The sequence below is a fragment of the Camellia sinensis genome, chromosome 1 (assembly GCF_055761805.1).
Source record: "Camellia sinensis isolate YWXY chromosome 1, ASM5576180v1, whole genome shotgun sequence".
Classification (NCBI taxonomy): domain Eukaryota; kingdom Viridiplantae; phylum Streptophyta; class Magnoliopsida; order Ericales; family Theaceae; genus Camellia; species Camellia sinensis.
In genome coordinates this window covers 96,300,836-96,319,877 of record NC_138961.1, presented here as the reverse complement: position 1 = coordinate 96,319,877, position 19,042 = coordinate 96,300,836, and positions in this window count along the sequence as shown.

The window sequence follows — 19,042 nt, the reverse complement described above, 5'->3', positions numbered from 1 at the left end:
GAAGCACGGTTATGAGATTTTGTGTACGCACCTATTCCACTGCTGGTATTGTGGTTTGAGGGTGACGACACCGTTTTCGTGTTAAACATGGTTTGTACGTGTCCATGCCTTTCCTAGGCAAGACACGGTTTGGCTGTAGGCCTTATCCACTACATCCATCGAATGTTAGTATGTAGGTTGCATTGTAAATAGTGCATATGTCATGCATTCATTGTAAATAGTGCGTTGTCATGCATTCGTTGTATTGTACATAGTTTGTATTGCATGCATTCACTGCATCACATGTCACGCCCCCAACTTGCCCCTAAAAGTTCGGGCATGACCCTTTCAGAAACAGACAGATAACCTGGTATATATATATCATATGGGGCCTTGACGGAAGCACAAAACATACAAGAATACAAAATTAAGCAAATCCCATTGAGCTATTTCTAACATGCCAGGATCTCATACATTACATGCACCATAAGAGGTTGATAGAATTCAAAAATATTTCTTGACAGTACATATATACAAATACATAAACAGACCCAGCCCTGTAGTCGGGCATGTAACAAAAACTATTGGAGTTATACACAATCAACCTTGGAAGGGTAGCCAAGAAAAAAGCCAATTATCTTAGTAGACTTCACAAAATGGGTGGCCTTGAGAGTGCTTGGATACACGAAGGTTGTCAAAAGGAACCGGGCATCATAGGTTAGGATTGACCACCTGGTTGGTTGCCTACAGAAACAGACATAACAGAGAGTGAGCCGGGCTCAGTGAATAGGAATACATAATGAAGCAAAGCTCAACTTGAAACATGACATATATCAATATATGTGTAAATGCTGAGGTTACAAAGTTAGCCTGATTCTGTATTCATCTTATAACGGCCTTAGGCCCAATCTTGAACATAAAAGCTTGATATATCACATTCTTAATTCATAACGGCTTGAAGTCCTTAAACATGGTGGCATAATGCCCTTGAACATAGTGGCACAAGGCCCTTAAACATGGTGGCACGAAGCCCTTGTAACATATGGCACTAAGGCCCTTGAAACATGTGGCACAAGGCCCTTGTAACTTGTTGGCATTGAAGCCCTTGAAAGTGGCATAAAGCCCTTGAAGTCATACTTATACAAACTCAAGAGGTGTCTCACACGGATTCTAGAGGTGGCTCACGTCGTAGCACTTAGTTCCGTGTAGCACTTTGTTTCGTATCATAATAACTTATTGAATGTTCGTAGGCCTAGAGTCTTGTGGAATAAAGTATTTTATCTTTCCCATTTTATTCTTTACACACTTAGAACATACTTGAGCATTATCATACATACTTGAAACATAAATCATAGTCACGTACTTGAGACATTAACATAATCGCGTAACGAAATGCTAATGAAAATCATTAGTCATATACAAAGAAGATAATGATACTACTACTCACAGTGTTGTGATGATGTGCTTGTCCTCCCCGGAGTGTGCCCTGCACACATTCAACCTTACACAATTTAGTTTTCTTTCACTTTCTATTTTGTTTTACTTCGAAGGAATTTATACATATTAAAAGGCATCAAATACATATTCCGACAACATTAGAGGGTTCTACACGCAAAACGGAGCAGACAGTATTTTTCAGCATGAGCCGCACGTGCGGCCCTGAGGTCCCGCACGTGCCTTTTTAGCAGAACAAAAGCCCCAAAATTTGCCCTTCTCCCGCACGTGCGGCCACAACCCCCGCACGTGCGGCAGCACTTCCCGCACGTGCGGCCATGACTCCCGCACGTGCGGCGATTCTGCACTTCCAGTCCAAAATTTGCTAAAAAATTCCATTCTTTTAGGAGTGTATTCAAGACTCTAAAATAGATCTTTTCATTACTAAATCATGGTTCAAAAAGCATGAAATTCAAGGTACAATATACAACATTTTCTAGCTTGAATTAAATCCATGCACACAACTCAATTCAATGGGCCAAAAGTTGAAATTCATAAACACTCTTCCATATCTTGAGGTTCTTAGCTTCTCATGCACATGACATAACATGGATACACAAAATCATGTTCTACTCTTAAGTTCAAAGTAAAAAGAGAAAATATAACTTCTCCATATTCAATTTTAATTGAATCAAACAACCAAGGAATATGGAATCATAATTCCAACCCCTAAGTGACATGATTAAGAGGGTATTTCATACATCCTAAGTAGAAGAGTTATGGGAATCAATTGAGACAGTCTTATACATACCTTGTGCTTAATCTTCCACAATTTCCCAACCTTTGATGATCTCCTTCCTCTACCCTTCAATTTCTCTCACTCCTCACCTTCCCTTAGGAGAAATGTGATTCCCAAATCTTATGAGTCATAAGACTCTTATAAACATATATACATATACATAGAAAACTTGAATAGGGACAAAAATGAATCATTTAAGCATCCCCAAATTGAAATTTCACAGAAGTGCTTAATATTACTTAAAAATTATGCTGATTATACATGTGAAATCAATTCCAGATAATTAAGCCTCTAAGGCTTCCAATTTCTGATCTAAGCATTCTCATGTAACAGATACTTTTCTTATTGAACAGATAGACATCTTTAATCATATGGTTTACTTACTTAATTTAGATTTCCCATAGGATTCTACAATAAGCATTCAAAATCACAAAATAGTATCCGAAAATATAACAAAGAACATGTACGAGGGTCGGGTTATTACATCACATCCATCTATGGCTTGCGCCTTTCCTTGTTGAGCTTGGTTTGGTATGTGCCTATACTTTTCACGTCGAAGCACAGTTATGATATTATGTGTACGCACCTATTCCACTGCTGGTATTGTGGTTTGAGGGTGACGGCACCGTTTCTGTGTTAGACGCGGTTTGTATGTGTCCATGCCTTTCCTAGGCAAGATACGGTTTGGCCGTAGGCCTTATCCATTGTATATATTACATTGTAGTGTAATTTGTTGCGTCCAACATTTAGGATCACGTTCTTTCGTTAGCGGGTCATTCCCCACTTATGTCATTCAACCCAATTACTTGTTCTTGTGTCCGTCTACATTACTCATAGTTCTGCATGTGTACGCGCCTATTTCACTGCTGGTATTGTGGTTTGAGGGTTGCGGCACCTTTTCTATGGTAGGCGGATTTTACATCTCCATCATCCTTATGACATTTGTGTGGTTTTGAACTGTTCATGATTTGATCATGATTCAATTACATATCATTTGCATTGATTTTACATTGTTTTGTAAGTTTGCATATCATTTGCATTGATTTTACATTGTTTTTGTAATTTTGCATATCATTTGCATATCATCGCACTATTTTGTGCACCTTCCTCACATTTTCCATGCATCTCAATCACGTTATTTTATGCTTCGCGCTATCTTGCGCACCTCATTCACACTTGTTAGTGCATTGCGTTGTCACGCAGCGTTCGATTGCATTGTTATGAATGTTGCTAACGATATTGTACTTGTTAAGTTGCTTTCTTTGCAGGCACGATATTGTATGTACGGTTCATTTGAAGCTGATGCAACCAGATGAACTGGACAGGTATTGTATTCTCCACGTGAAACGTAACGAGAAGTATACAATTCTCTTACATCCTTTCTGCGTTGTAGTGTAGTTAGATTTGTGTATGCTAGCTTAAAATTGTTGCATTGTATGTGCTTCGTTACAACTTTCTTTGCATTATCATAAGTTATGCTCGGCTTCTTCCATTGTCAGTTGCATTTTGCCCCTGCCTTCGGGCGCATATCTTTCTTGTCTTGTATGCTTTGTCTGAGTCTTCGACTTTGTCAAAAATGGGTCGTCTCTGGGCTTTGACATTCACTCCCGTCATTGTTATGATTTTCAAGTTCTGTCAAAGAGGGGCAACTGTAGACACCCCATTTTTGACCGTCGTCAAGACTTGGACGTCACCGTTTGAACACTCAGTGATCATCCACGTTTGTGTTCGTCTTGAGTTCCCGGAGGTCTCGGCCACGCACCTTGCCTCAGGATCTCTCGACACGACTGTTTTGTGTTTGGTTTTGCACCAAACACTTGTGTTTTTGCTTTGGAGGGTAGGGAATGGCTTGTGGGCCATCCCCACACCTCACTGGCGATGACTTGAGGCCACCAGCCATTGTTTTGTTGCCATCAGCCATATGTTTGGTCGGTCGGCACTCTTTGTGGTCGGTCGACCATGTATTTTGCCATTTTGACATTTTTGGCTGGCCGATCACTGTGAATCTGCTTTTACAGATATTTTTATGCCAGCTGTGCTAGCTAGCATACACCTTTGCTCCCCTCCATACACGTGTATGGAGGGATTTCACTCTTGCTTAGCTTGTTTTGAAAGCTTTGCAAGAGTGAAGCTCTATAAAGAGGAGGCTTCTCCCCCCTCCTTTAGGGTTACAGAAAAAGGTCCAGAGGAGCTCTAAGTTAGGGTTAGGTCATTAGTGTATCTATCTATCTCTATCACTATCTCTATCTCCCTCTCTTTTTGCCTTAAGGTGTTTTGTGCTTAGTTTTGCACACAAACACCTAGAGTTACACTTTCCTTTGGCTACTGAGGTGCTAAGGAGTAATTTTTAGAGTTCTTGAGCTGGTTTTGAGCTAAGGAAAGCAGTTGGAGCCCCATCCTTAAAGAGGTCTTCAAGGGTAAGATTCTTGCCCTTTTTACCCCATTTTTGCATAGTACTTTTCCCTACCTTGCATCTATTTTTGAGCTTAGTATATAACATATAAAAGTCTTGTTTTCACTTGCTTAAAATAGTTGTTTAGGTTGCTTTGGGCTTTGGGTTCGTTTGACCCCTCTTAGGCCTTGTTTGGCCCTATTTTGGTGCCATTTTGGTGAGCTCCGGGACCACCTTGTTTGGGCCTCCTCACTACTGAAATCTTGAGGGATTTCACTGGTGAGGATGGTGGTTTAAGGTTCTAAGAAGGAGAGGGCCACCTCCTCTCCTTGTTGCCTTCAATAGGTATCATTTAAGCCTCATGTGTGAGCACCATTTTTGAGTTCATGTTGGCCATGTTTCAGTAGGTATTTGGTAGTATTTTGCCATGTTTTACCTCTATTTTAAGTTGGTTTAGACACACCATGCATGCTTAGCATACTTGTCTTGTAATGCCATAAATTTGCCTTAACATGCTTTAGGCTTTGACCCTTGTTCTAGCATGATTTTGGCCAAGCTTTGTGAAGCTTTTGTGTATGTTTTAGTGTGCTTTAGCTCTGTTTTTAGTTGCTTTGGCCATGCTTGACATGCTTTGTATAGCCACCTTGTATTTTGGTTTGTTAGCCTTGGGTGTGTGAGTGTTGAGCATGCATTGCTTGCATCATTTCAGTGGTTTGGAACCACTTAACATGCCATTTCAGTCCTTGTGGTGTGTTTGTATGCTTGCATTTGATGCCCCTTGAATGCTTTAAAAGGGTGTTGTCCCATGCTCCATGTTTGTGCTATTGTGTATGCTTGTAGGATTAGATCATTTAGATGCCATCTAAGTGGTTTTTGGGGCTTACTTGTGCATGCCTTAGAACTATTTTGATTCACTTTGATCATTTGCTTCATGTGTCACATAACCATGGTTTAAGTCCTTGGGCTCGGTTGCATGCCTTGCTTGCATTGATAGGTTGATTTGGCATCATCCTTTGTGTGTTTTCAGAGCTTACAATGCATGTCATTTGTCCATGTTTAGTATGCTTAAGAGTCCCTCCTTTATGCTTAAGTGTTGAACCATGTTTGCATGCATGATTGTATGTTTAGATACTTGGTTCATGGCATGTTGTTGCATGCTTAAATGGTGTTGCCCTTGGCATGCATTTCTTGCTAAGTTGTCTAACATGTTATATGCCTTGCATGTGAGCATGTTGACATTGCACTTTGCATGCTTGTTAGTTGCATCTATGCATGCTTATTTGCATGTTCAGGTTGCATGTTTAGTCTCCATGCCTAGGTTGCATTGCATAGAGCATGCATGCTTTGCCTCTTGAATTGAGTATGATAGAGGTTGGGCTTTATGTGCTTCGTTGGTTTGCATTTCATTTGAAATCAAAATGCACAACTTGGTTTCCCAGGCCATCACACATTGAAATACGCGATTGCTGGTCCGAGAATCGAGTACCATGCCCCTTTGAGTCACAAACATGATATGGGGTGTGTTGGTGCATACATTTGCTTGAAATGCATTGCCATGCCATGTTTTGCCCTCTACTGCTGTCAAAACAGGTTTCTGCAGGAAGCTTTGGCCGGTCGACTACATCAAGTGCCGATCGACCAATTATGGATGGCCGATAGCTCCATAGATGGTCGATGACCACTTACCTTTGGCCGGTGATGATTCCCTTTGCCCGGTGGTGTTCCACAGTGTCCAATGAGTGTACCTTGGGATTTGTGCAAGTCTCAGAGGAGCAGAGCAGGGTAAACAGAGGCAGCTTGCGCATGGCATTGGATTTCCAGGCGAAGCCAATTCGAGCATGTGTGCATCCCTCCTTCCCCGAGGCCTTTTATAGCTTTCATTACCTTAATTGATTTGTTAATTAATTAGGTGGTCTGTAAATTATTTAATTAGCTTGTAGATTAATTAAATTGTATTATTCTTTTGGTCCCTCCGAGCGAGGACAAATGTGTAATAAGTGTGGGTGCGTGTGTGCATGTCATCCAACCCCCACTTCTTTCTCCCTTTTACTTGCCTGCTTTTGATGGTTAGTATTAGGGCATGTTTAATTTAGCATACCTTATGCTATGCATGTGTGCATCATTCGTCAGTCTTGCATGCACCGGGCTCGGCGCATCATGCTAACCGTATAGTATTTCAATTCCAAACTTGAATACGTGCATCGAGTTGTTGCATTTCACATGTCATTCTTAGATTAGCCGAGCCTGTTCTAATGACATTCTGTATGCGATGAATTAGCCATTTGTTAATTTGAACTAGGATCATGCATGATTGCTGACTAGTTCATTGTTTTGGCACGGAGTACGATGTAAGTATTTATGCTTTAGCATCTCGCATGAGTGTGAATGTTAAACATGACAGCATGCTTAACGTGTGGATATGTGCTTATGTGATATTACTGCCTGAATGCCTGTGGGTGAATGTTGGATTGTTTGAGTTAGAACAACTCATTGAAATCCGTGTTTTAGCCTACTTGCGAGTAGCAAATTTCAAACCATTTTCCAAACAAACGGATATGTAATGCTTTGTTCCAAATTAGGCAATATAGTCTATACTTATGTGTTGTGCGCATCACATAGTAATTCTAGCTAATTAACCAGAATAAGAACATATAACGTTTTCAAAACTAGATATCATGGTTAGTAGAGGCCAATCTTCGGATCGGGCGAGAGGGGGTGCTCATAGCTGACCTTCCCCAATCGTACCCAAGTTCTCGAGCCGAGGCAACTTTGGTGATGACGGACACGTGGCCTTAGGCAACGAGTCAGGGTTTCCTAAATTTCCCCAAAAATAAAATATTTAGGTGGTGACTCTGCATCTGGCAAAGCAGTCTATGTTTGGCACTTCTTTTCTAAAAATCTGTTTTCTCAAAACGATTTGCCGGATTTGGACTCTTTAGTTCAGATTAAGAACCATGAGAAATTGAGTCCGAACTGTGGCAGCATGGGGCACCCGGGGCACGTCCATAGGGGCTTAAGACTACTTTCAAAGCGAATGAAAGAGTGAAACATGGATTGCAATGGCATATATTTTAGCACTGAAATGACATGCTAAACAACATTAAATCATGCAATTAACATATGCACAACATGTTGAAAACCAAAAACAACAAAGCTAGTGAAGTGCATTACACTAGAAGCTTGCAATACAATGCTCAAACAACCAAACCAGCCCAAAATAGAGCTACAACATGCCAAATCAGTGGCTAAAATGAGTTGGGATGGTAGCATGAAAAGCAAGAAAAATATGCTCAGGTATTGGCTCATAAACAAGGCATAAGGCACACCTTTCAAACACAATGAAAGAGTGGAATATGTGGGAGTGTGACAAAGGCATAAGCTCTGAAATTACATGCTAAGTGATGCTATATCATGCAAACACCACAAGCAAAGCATGCTAGAGGCCCTAAAACTCAAAGCTAGTTAAGGCATTTGTACTATAGCTATCCAAAACATGAGCCGTATGACCAAGACAGCCCAAAACAGTCCTAAAACAGCCTAAAATGAGTCCTAAAACAAGCTTGAAATAAGCTAAGAATGGCTAGACTTAGAGGCCAAAACAATAGCACATGTTAGGCAATTTAGCACAATTGCACTACAAGCATACAAAGCAAAGCTTGAGTGATCAAGACCACTCAAAACAGAGTTAGAGCATGCCAAAACATGAACAAAAATATGCTGGAGTGCACCCAAATAAGCTAGAATAATAGGCTAAAGCATTAAGTACATCAAGCAAGTGAAGCAAGATTACATTAAAAGTGTAAGATGCAAGCAAGGAGTAGCCAAACCAGCCAAAAACAGAGTTTAAACATGTCCAAAAAGTCACAAAAACATGCTTGAAATGAGCTAACATAAGCCACAAAAAGATGCTACTTTATAGTGTTAACAAGGCATGGCATAGAGAGACGAGGAGGTGAGGCCACCCCCTCTTATTTTCGACCTCAAAACAAGCTTTCTACCACTAAAATTCCTTTGGAATTTAGTGGTTTTGAGGCCAAAAGAGATGGACTCAAAAGCCTTTAAAAGAAGGCTCTAAAGGCTTTGCAAGCCAAACAGCAAAGGGAGGTAACCACCCCCTAACCACATAAGGCTCAAACCAACACTTTTAGGACTAAAAATCATAGGAAAAACAGAGGTTTTTGTAGTTCTACACCACCCCCAAAACAGCCCCAAAGTAGTTGAAAACTATGGCAAAACAATAGTGCACAAAGAGCTTTAAAGGGATAAGAGGTTACCTTAGAAGCACAGCAGCAAAACAACCCCAATTTTGAGCTAAAACCACCTTTTGGAGCTCAAATAAAGTCCCAAGCTACCTCAGCCCAATGGTGATCAACTTTGGTTAAGGAAGTGTATGTAAATATGTAAGGAATTCTCACTTTCAAGCCTAAAACAAGAGGAGAGAGAGAGAGAATTCTAAAGAGAGGAAAGAATTTTCAGCTCTGAATATTTGTAGAGAGAGGGGGATTTTAGTGTGAGAAGCTCCCAAATTTGCTAACTCTTCAATATGTAGAGAATGGCCTACATATATAGCAATACAAGAGCTCAAGGCTGAAATATCTGAATATGGGACAACTGGAGGTTGTGTGGAACAGCTGGAGGGAAAAGATCGGCAAACAATCTGTGCCAGCTACTTAACTGGCCGGTCAGCTACTTCAAGTGGTCGGTTAGCTACTTTTTTTGGCCGACCGGCTAGTTCAACTGGCCGACAGCAAAAATCTGGCCTGCATATCAAACTTCAAATGGGCATATCTCCTTCATCTGGACTCATTTTCAGGTCCTTCTTGTGTCCAAATTGAAGCCCCAGAAGTAATCTTTCCAATGGTGGAAGCCTTGCATCAAAATGACAATTGTGAAAAAAGTTATGCCTGTTGTGGTGAAGCCGCTTAGTTTCGATCCTACCCGGATTTACGTCGAACTTCTCCTTAACTAGTTTTCTTGTATCCTCTCTCATTTTCTTCAACTCCAAACCTCTAAACATGGTGTTTTGAAAGATTTTTCAAAGATTTGATCTCTCTTTCATTCATTTCCACGCTGTCCTTACCCGGTTTACCAAAAAATGCAGCATTTAACAAAATGCGAGCGTCGGAACATCGTAGGAACCTGTTTTCAAAAATATTTTGAAAGAGAGGGTTTTAAGGTCCAAAAACCATTCAAAATAGTTTTGGTCCAAAAAGGGGTGTGAGGTTGGGATTTGACTCTCCTCTTGCTGAAGAAATGAAACCTTTGCACTGCACAACTTTCATCACCAAGTAAGCAATTAGTGACGCCCAAGCCTTAAGGGCGGTAAAAAATGGGGTGTCTACACCTAATACTAATTATTACAACATCAATTAGCTCATCCTACCTAACCAATTTTTACAAATCCAACTAAAGAGCTAATTTAACTAAGTACAACGAGTTTAAAGAAAGGTAAGTAATGTAAATGACAACACATTGCTACTAAAGCGTTAGAGGATAAAAAAAAAAAAAAAGACCCGATGGAGTACATGTACGGGAATTTAGATTTTCACCCTAAAACCTATCTGTTTTGTTGCCAGAACCATTCTGTTTTGTAGTCAAAAGAAAAGATCTATTTTTGGCCCCCAACCTTAGCTTTATTCTGCCAAAACAAGGACACAACTTGTCTAAAATAAGTTGTCGGCCGGCTGAAAGAAGATGGTCAGCCGGCTAAGTGATGGTCGGCCGGCCATTGTTTTAAGGGTTTGCCTTGCTACAACATAAAAGAGACAGAGTACAAATAGAGAGCTTCCAAGAGGTGCTTGCCCATTCTGCTTCTCCTTATTATTTGGAAGGTCAAAGGAAGGATAGAATTGATTCACAAACCATCAATACGTAAGGTTATCGCGTGATGACCAATGAGTCGATGGGACAAAGTTAATAAATGAAGAGCAAAGTCCAACAAAAACTTCTCCCTATCATGATATTGATCAAGGGAAGTGGTTGACTTTGAAACTCGAGCCATTTCATCACTGACAAGTATGAAATGACTGAAGGTTCAAGAGGTTCAATTAACGTCCGATTGAACCTAACTTGATATTATTAGCTTGCTGTATTTTAGCCCCAATTTTGTTACTTCGTTTCATTACCTTTCCATTCATTAACCAATTGAGTCCAAGAATGAAAATTAAGTCTACTAACGGAGAGGAGCATTAAATGAAGGGTTGTTTTGGGCATGAGAGAGATGTCATGCCGTTGGTAATGAACCTTCGAAGAGATTAAACCATTAAGCACAATGATCTCCATCTCAAGCTTTAAAAAGCTCTCATTTTGAAACGACTCTCAAAGCAAAAGCAAAAAAAAAAACCAAAAAGGGAGGGAGGGTGCAGAGGTGATTATGCCAGGAACACAAGTATGAAAAGCACTAAATTAATTCTATCAACTCAAATAAGTGGTGGCTAAGGCCTAAACCACCAAATCTATGAGGACCACTACACTACGAGGATGCTATACAAAGCATAAATGAAATAAAAAACCTAAAATAGTCCTAAATTAGGCTAGAAAAGTGATAGAATTAAGACAAAAATAGCTAAAAAAAGTAAGCTAGAATATTGAGAAAATTAAGCTACCAAACGAGCACAAGAAGGGGAGGGGGCTAACCCCTCCATTTTTGGGACTTCAAAACACCATTTTTAACCAATTAAAATAACTGAGATTCAGTTGTAAAAAGCTCAAAAAAAAAAAAGTTGACGGAAAAATGGGAAACACGTGAGTAAAAGCCTACGAAGTAAGGTATAAACAAGGGTGGTAAACCCCTCTACCTTTAATGGCCTTAAATCACAAACTTCAGCCCATAAACATAGTTGAAAAACAAGCCAAAAATTAGTAGAAAAAGATAAGGAAGAAGTAGTGTAAAGATAGTCAAAGTTATACCTCTTGAATATGAGTAACTCTTTTGTTGACAAACCACAAGGTATTCACTCTCAAGGGCTGAGATTTGAACTCAAGAACCTCAGCAAGAAGAGCCAAATTTTTGGTTTAGAAAGTGTAGAGAGAGAGTGTATAGGTTGCAAGATAGAGAGAGAGAGAGTGCTACGCAAGTCTTTGGTCTTTAGTAATTTTTCTAACCTTAATTTCGAGAGAGGTGGTCATGTATATATAGAAAAACATGTGTCCCAGTCGGAAATATCCATATAGAGACAGTTCGTGTAGTGCATGCACGTAAGGAGACAGCTGGCAACAAAATATCTGCCAACCGGAAAACATAGCTGACCGTCCATGAAGTGGACGGCCGACCACTGTATTTTGGCATGTCAGCCATCTGTCGGCCTATAGGCCTCTGGATGGTGAAATATGGTTTAGGTATGAAACAAACAGGTTTTGGAAAATAAGACGGGTTTGGTCAAGTATTTGCACTATTTAGGCTTTGACGTTTGGAAAACAGAAGCTCTTACTGAGAAACTTGAGCGTACAAAGCATAACATTTCATCATTGAGTGATTACCTGAGGTGCCCAAGTCTTAAGGGTCGTCCAAAATGTGGGGTCTACAGCACCCCACTCACCAGATCAAAGATTGGCCTCTACTGGTCACGATGTGAATTTTATCAGCATTATATGCCATTTTTTTTATTATTATGCAACTTACCACGCGAGGCACACAAGCATAGACTACGTCACCCACTTTGGAATGCTTTGATTTCATGTTCGTTTGGAAAGAGTTTTGAATATGTACTACTTGAATGAAAAGCAAGCGCATATGTACATTTATCAAAGTCGTTCCAACTTATGCAAAATAGCCTTCATCCACATGCTTTTAAAGAGGTACTTCAAATAAGCACATAGCCTCATGGTAGTATGCTTGACATGGAAGCACAAGCACACATGTAATATGCTAAAATAAAAAATGCTCACCTAGTACTCAACCTAGGCAAGCCAAAGAAAAGAATATAATTAGAAAAATGCATGATCCTAACAATGCACATGACTAATGCAACACATACAAGAATGCAACTATTATGTTCAGCTTATTAACATGTCATATGGATTAACTCAAAGCATGCGATGACGCCTGTATTCAAGTTAGTAGGAAATGATAATAATGTTCAAGAATGATGAACCAAACCTTATGTGTGTAAAAATGGATACAAAGCATGGCAATGATATGAAATGAAAACATGATGCTACCACTATAAGCATATAAATAAAAGGGAGAAAGAATGGGGGTGGGAAGACATACAAATATTACAAACTTGCCCTCGCAGAAGATGGTCTGAATGACTGTCCTAATTAACTACTTGTTACAAACACAAATGAACTAATTAATTATTACAAGTCCAAATGGAAGCAAAGAAACTAATTAATTACATATATGAATCTAAAAGCTACTAATCTAATGGACTCAAATGTGAGGTGAGGAACCGCATCCGTATAACCAATAACATCCTCCGAAAACCACTCTATTTGCTGCCAGAACCTGCCCTGTTTACAGTCAGAAAATTGTTTTGTTTTGGCCTCAGGATCTGCTCTATTCTACTACAAAAATTCCACTGCCTGTACAAAAATGGGCGGCCAGCCGGCCTGAGAGAGTGGTCGGTCGTACAGAATGATGACCGGCCGTCCACTGTTTCTGGGGAATACCCTACTAAAACAAAGCAAGACAGAGTGTTCCCAAGTGATGTTTAACCTCTCCGCCCTTCCCTATCATGAAAATGATCAAGGAAGGAGTAGATTCGATTCTCAAATCATCAATCATTGCAAATTTGTCGCATGATGATCTTAAACGCGATAGGACAAGAGTTTAGCAAACACAACAAAAGACAAACGATACCTCCTCCCTATCATGGTGTTACCTCAAAGAAGGGGGTAGACTTGCCTTACGAATCATCGAACATCACTGACATAGTATGCGATGATTCTAGAAGCAATAGGTTCAGTATAATGTCTGACTGAACCTAACTGAATTTTATTATCTCTTCACCTCTTTTACTCCAATTTTATTAGCCTTTTTTACCTTACCTTTCCATTTTCTTATCTTTTCTTCCTTTTTGTCAAAAGGTGATGATTACGTCCACTAAGTCCAAAGCAATAAAGATTAGCAAGCATGACTTGACCCGAGAAATGAACTATTCGAGCCCATTTCTATGGAAGAAGTTACAAAGGAGGCGTCAAACCCATTGTAGACACCCCATTTTTGACCGCCCTTATGACTTGGACACCACCACTTGCACACCCAATGATGAATGTGTATATGCTTGTTAAGTGCGCGGAGTCCTGAGCAGAATGCCACTACTTTGAGCCTTCAATCCCTACACACCTCTTGTCTTGTTTTTTATCACAACTGTAGATCTTCAAGCCTAAAAACCCCTGGGATCTGCCAGCCGCCACTACTGGGACCAAACTGCCCTAAACTGGCACGAGTGGCCAGCATGCCACTATCGTGGACAATAAGCTCAATTGGTGGCCGGTAGCCTTCCCTTGTGGCCGATAGATGGCCGGTGGTCCTCATCTATGTCCTGATGTCACTACGCCAAAATTGGGCTTTAGCGGCGGTTTTTTACCGCCGTTAAAGCCTTTAACGACGGTATTAACGGCGGTTTCGTTACCGCCGTTTATGCGCGTGTCGGAAAAAGTGCAACCGTCATAAAAAGGTAAATTACCGTCGTTAAAAGTCGACCAAAAACGGCGGTTCTTTACCGCCATAAATAGGTTCAAATTTTGCAAAAAATAATTCTTTCTTCTTGCACTCCCCAAGTCTTGAACCCTCAACCTCTCATCCACCCACACCAACCACTCCACCACAGCCACTCTTCATGAAATATATTCCTAAATAAATATTTAAACATTACTTTTACTTTATTGTAGATGGTCATGTTCAACCCTAGCCGCGCGTGGTCACCAATCACCGGAGCTCCGCCAACAAAGACCGCCGTCATTAACGGCGGTAATGAGAGGGCTTTAGCGGCGGTTTCATTACCGCCGTTTAAAAATGGCTTTAGCAGCGGTTTTTTAACGGCGGTTTCATTACCGCCGTTAAAGGGTCATTACCGGCGGTTTTGTTAATGGCGGTAACGAAAACCGCTGTTAAAGATACATTAACGGCGGTTTTGTTACCGCCGGTAACAGTATCTTTAAACGGCGGTAACGAAACCGCCGTTAATGCCCTGTTTTGGCGTAGTGTGTTGTTTTTTGCTTATGTTCCCCAAGAAGTGTTTGGGATGTTCACTGTTGGGTTCAGATTGATTCTAAGGGATCTTGAAACTGCGTTCTGGTGCGTGAATGTGCTTTACTTGCTAATATGAACGAGGTGTAACCTTTTTGAACATGTTGCAAAGTCTCCGAGAGGTAAATATGTGGTTGTCGCACAATATCGTTTTTATTTGTTTATTCTATTAAAATCGCATAGTTGTTCTCTTCTATGCGTAGAATGTGCATTTTCACATGCACTTATGTTACACGCGTGTCCTGTATCATTCATGATTCATGCATAGAGCATGCTTTCAATTTTGCATAGAATATGCTTTTGTTTCGTGCATAGAACATGCTTTCAATTAACAGCATGCATTGGTTGTCTATCTTGCATGGAATATGTGTTGTCACGATATTGATTTTTAATCTTATTCACTTTGTGCATCTATCGCACTTGTTCACTTTGCGCATGTATCACACCTATTCACTTTGTGCATCTATATACACGCTCATTCCTCTTTGCATGTTTTCTTTGTATCTCAGGATGCGTGAAGCGTGACCCTGGGTGTGTTTTATCTTGAGACGCATGAAACGCGAGCTCATGTGGCTTTTCTCCTATCTCAGGACACGTGAAGCGCAGCCCTAGGCATGTTTTATCTTGGGACGTGTAAAGCTCAAGCTTGAGCAATTTTTCTCCTATCTCAGGACGCGTAAAGTGCGACTCTGTGCGTGTTTTGCCTCGGGATACGTGAAACATGAGCCTGAACAGTTTTTCTCCTATCTCAAGATGCGTGAAGTCCAGCCTAGGGCGTGTTTTATCTCGGGATGCGTGAAGCGTGGCCCTGGGCGTGTTTTATTTTGGGACGCGTGAAACACGAGCTTGAAATATTTTTTTCTTATCTCAAGATATGAGAAGTGAGGCTCTGGGTGTGTTTTATCTCATGAGGCATGAAACATGAGCCCAAGTAGTTTTTCTCTTATCTCAAGACGCGTGAAGCGCGACCCTGGGCGTGTTTTATCTCGGGATGCGAGAAAAGCGAACTCGAGCGATTTTTCTCCTATGTCAGGACTCGTGAAGCACGGCCATAGGCATGTTTAGTCTCGAGATGCATGAAACGTGAAATCAAGTGGTTTTTCACCTATATCAAGACGCGTGAAGCGCGACCTTAGGTGTATTTTATCTCGAGACGCATGAAACGTGAGCCCAAACGATTTTTCTCCTATCTCAGGACGCGTGAAGCGTGGCCCTGGGCGTGTTTTATCTCGGGATGTGTGAAATGGGAGCCTGAGCATTTTTTCTCCTATCTCAAGATGGGTGAAACGTTGCCCTAGGCATGTTTATCTCAGGACGCATGAAACATGAGCCCAAGCAGTTTTCCTTCTTTTTCGGACGCATGAAGCGCGGCCCTAGGCGGGTTTTATCTCGGGATGCATGAAGCGCGACCCCGAGTAGTTTTTCTCTTATTCTCACAGTTTCAGCATGATTAGAGTATCTCGGGATGTGTGAAACATGTCCTCAAGTGATTTTCGTTTTAGTTTCTCACGACGTGTGAAACGCAACCCTGAGTTGTATTTTCTTTCCTCATCCCGCACTTTAGCATGGTTAAAGTGTGTTTTAAATCTTTTTGCATGGAACCCGTGTTGGTTTTAAGCTTGAAGCTGCTCATTCATATGTTGTTATTGCTTATTGCATCATCTTGTATGATCATTAGTTTTCAAAATAGCCGGCTTCGCAAAGCATATTTGTCCAGCTTTCAAAGTTTTCGTTGTGCATATCATTCGCATCTTGCCCTAGAACTATGCTGGTTTGATTCCTTGCGAAGGGATTCATAGGTAGCCTGCAGGCGCAACCATTTAATGTTTGTCTTGAATGTTTATCCAAGTCTTACGGCCTTGTCAAAAATGGGTCGTTTTCAGGCTTTGACATTCAGTCACATTATTTCATGACTTCGAGTTCGGTCAAAGAGGGGCAACTATAGACAACCCATTTTTGACCACCCTTGCGACTTGGACACCACCACTTGCACACCCAATGATGAATGTGTTTATGCTTGTTAGGTGCTCGGAGTCCTCAACAGAATGCCACAGCTTTGAGCCTTTAAACCCTACACACCTCTTGCCTTGTTTTGGACCACAACTGTAGATCTTCAAGCCTGAAAACCCTTAGGACCTACCGACCACCACTATTGGTTGCCGGCCACTGTTCTTGGTTGCTGGCAACTTGGGTGGCCTGCCAGCCACATGTGTGCTTTGCAAATATTTTCTACCAGCTGAGCCAACTGTTGTCACAGATGCATGCACTTGCTTACATGTGTATGTATTGATATTTCTAAGGGAGTTTGATGGTTGTCTATATAGAGGACCTCTCGTCTTGCTTTAAAGGCTAGAAAATTTTGGAGCAAATTATTTTCTCTCTCTACAGTTCTCTCTCTCTCTCTCTCTCTCTCTCTCTCTCTCTCTCTATTTTGCTAGTTATTGAACCTTAGCCCATACACTCTAAACCAAACCTTACCATCTTGGAGTTGAGGTACTTTAGAGCCTACTTTGAGCTCTTGAGGGTGTGTTTGTGTTGATTTGTTGCTTAGAAGTGTTCTCCTCTTCAAGAGGAATAAAGTTTGTTTTGTTTCCTTGCTTTGTTTGCTGTTTTTCTACTGCTTTTGGGCTGCATAAACTCGGTAATTTTGTGTTGAAACTTGTGGTTTAAGGCCTCAAAGGGTGGAGGGGTGGATCACCTTTCTTTCCACCTTGCTTCTCTATCCTTTACCCTAGTGTTTCTCACCTTTGCATTATCTTTTTTTGAGCTTTTACACACTGATTTCAGAGCTTTTTCAGTGGCTAAAATGTTATTTTGAAGCCGAAAAATGGAGGGGGTAGCCTCCCCTCCTTATGCTTTGTTTACTAGCTTACATCACTCCATGTTTTAGCTTAATGTTATAGTTATTGTTAGCTTAATCCCAGCATGTTTTAGAACTGATTTAGCACTATTTTAGGACTATTTTTAGTGGTTCATTGCATTTGTGCCTTGTATTGCATGTTTGTAGTGTAATTGTCCTCAAAGGTTTGGTGGTTTACGCCTTAGACACCATCCTATTTGTGTTGATAGTGTTTGTTTATGGCTTTCCATACTTTTTTTCACCCCTAATCACTTTTGCAACCTTTCTCCTTTCTTGGCTTTTGCTTTGCTTTGAAAGTTGATTCAAACTAGTTGTTTGTTTAAAGCATGAGATTGAGGTCTTGTGCTTATTGGTTTAGTCCCTTTGGGGGTTTATTACCAACGGCATGACACTTCTCTCATTCCTAAAACAACTCTTGGTTTGATACTTCTTTCCATTAGAGGACTTAAAGCTCACTTTTGGACTTAATTTACTAAGGAATGGTTGGTAATTAAAATGGAGTAATAAAATTGGGGACTAAAATGATGCAAGCTAATAACTTGGTTTGGGTTCAATTGGACGTTAATTGAACCCTTGATTCTTAAATCAGTTCATACTTGTTAGTGATGTAAACTGTTCAAGAGTCATTGTCAGTCTTTTCCCTTGATCAATCCATGAGAGGGAGGGGGTTTGAGAGTCTTATTTGTTGCATTTATTGAACTTACACCCTTTCGTTCATAGGCCATCATGCAATCAAATTGCATAGGTTGATGGTTTGTAAACCAAATTTTGTCACTCCTTTAAGTTCTTTGATGATAAGGAGGTGTAAGTTGTGCAAACAACCCTTGAGAATACCCTGCTCTTGCTCTGTTTGTTCTCTGTTGTAGTAGGAACAACCAAACATCAATGGCCGGCAGGCCACCTTTTGTGGATGGCAGACCATCATTTACGGCCGACAGGCCATCACTTCTAATCTGCCGGCCACCTTTGGAAAATCCAGCAGTGCCCTTTTTGAAAAGGAACATAGTTGGTTTTGAGTTGAAAATAGTGCAAGTGTTCTACTGTGCAACAAAGGCATCTAGTAGCAGAACAGTGGCCTTTTTCGGGTGGAAATCCACACGCATGCATGAGCATTCCTGTTTTCCCGAGGCGGAGTAGTTAGAGCAGTTAGCTTAATACTTCCCTCATATTGTATTCATGTTGTGATTAGTTAACTTGTAATTCATTAGTTAGTTTTAATTTGCTAATTAGTTAATTAGTGTAATTAATTAGTTAGTTACATAGACTAGTTATTGTTGTAATAATTAAGTTACATAGACTAGTTATTGTTGTAATAAATAGTGCAAATATTGTTATAATGTGTATGTTTTCCAATCCCACGTTTTTCTCCCTTTTATTTAACTG